Consider the following 2037-nt stretch of genomic DNA (forward strand, 5'->3'; position numbering starts at 1 on the left):
CGTTTTATTTATTTCAATTCAAACAAATTTCCTTTATTTTGGGAAATTTTTGAACGAGGGAATGTTATTTGCTCGTTCAATTTTACCGATTACGGCAATAGGCCTCAATAGGCCTTTCATGTAAGGGGTCGTCAAACCAGTTTGATTTTACCATGCGCAGAGTAATAATCAACTGTGGTCCTTGCGGAATGTTGTCACAAACTGAGACGAGACCTGCAAAGACGCTGCTTCTTTTCTCTTGTTTTGACACTTGTTCTTCTTTCCATCACAGTTGACCATCAAGTTTCAACTGTTTACTTGACTGTTTCCCCTAAGCCCCATGTGGACCCTTCTGAGCACAATAAAAGTGTATCCAATTCACGAATTAGTAAATTCATATTCATAAGGATTTTTATACCGGGAACAAAACACAGGTTTATTACTGATTATTAAGGCTGTGAACCATTCCACCGATTCGTTTAACTTTTAGTTAAAATTTGACAGTTCGATGGTTATTCCGCCGTGCTTAAAAATAACCCTGCTCCGGAGCATGGTTAGATTTGACAGTTCGATAGTTAAACTTTGTTCGCTAGAAAATTGGCGCCAAATCCATTTCGTTCCAAATAACTATCAATCTGTCAAAACTCAAATGGGTCGACTTCGGAGTAAAATTTTAACCACGAGGGGAAAATAACCATCGGAATGTCAAATTTTAACTAAAAGTTAAACGAATCGGTGGAATGGTTCACAGCCTAACAAGTTAAACGGATGGTTTGGAATACTCGTTAAAGTAAAAAAGTCTTCGTAAAACAAAAATGATGTGGAATATTTTATTTGATATACCAATACTTTCACTCAAAAAGCTGCTGGCTGCACTTGACAGTTCGTGACAGCAGTTGACTGGCAGCAGCTGAAGTTACATTTTTCCTCTTTGCAAGTCCCGTCCCAGGTCACAAGAACTGAAACAGTGGTGAATTTGTCAAGGGGCGATTCACTGATGTCGATGATTGAATCGTAAATACGCAAAGAAAAATAAAGCAAAAAAAATACAAATAATACACGAATAGAAAATAGAAATAATTCACAAAAAACCATTATTACACGGTAAATTTGATAATTAATTTTTTATGCAAAAAATACACTGAAATACATAAAAATTCACGATATCAAAAAAATAGGGAGGTGAGAAAAAATAATCGCGAGATTCAATATTCGGAGAAAAAATACGACATTTCGTATATTATTACACAGAGCACTCAACATTCTGGTCAATGCAACAATTTGTACGCCGCGACGCGATGAAAATAAATCAAAACCTGTCACTCAGGCTCTGTCTCATTTGGAGAATTAAACTTAAAAGTGACAGTTCGAAAATTAGCAAATAACCCAGTCATAAGAATGGGTGGTGTTACCCAGCGATTCCAATAAGACATCGATGCAAAATGATTCGATATCTGTCAAAAGTAATCTTGCTCTGCGAGCAGGGTTATTTGATAATTATTGAAATGTCACTTTTCAGTTTAATTCCAGTTTAATTCTCCAAATGAGACAGACCCTCAATGTCACACAACTAGAGCGAAAACAAGCCTATTTCATCAATTTTATTTTATTCATGTTGTCTTTGAGTTGTGCTATGGACGCCAATAAATGTGTGAAGTGTCAGATGAAAAAAAGTAAAAAGCTAGGGGTTTTCTGCGCTCAGGCTATTGTCGGTATACATTTGTATCAACTGGCCACAAAGAGTGATGACTTTGTTTCGGATTCAACTTCGTCCTGTAGGACGACGCTAAATCGGAACTTGTTAAGGGTCTGTCTCATTTGGAGAATTAAACTTAAAAGTGACAGTTCGAAAATTTAAAAATCACCCCATTATAAGAATGGCTGGTGCTACCCAGCAATTCCAACAGGACATCGATGGAAAATGATTCGATATCTGTCAAAAGTAATCTTGCTCTGCGAGCAGGGTTATTCGATAATTATGGAAATGTCACTTCTAAGTTTAATTTCAGTTTAATTATCCAATTGAGACAGACTTAAAAACTCAATTTCTATTCGGGA

Source organism: Armigeres subalbatus, chromosome 3 (genome assembly GCF_024139115.2).
Source record: "Armigeres subalbatus isolate Guangzhou_Male chromosome 3, GZ_Asu_2, whole genome shotgun sequence".
NCBI classification, from domain to species: Eukaryota; Metazoa; Arthropoda; class Insecta; order Diptera; family Culicidae; genus Armigeres; species Armigeres subalbatus.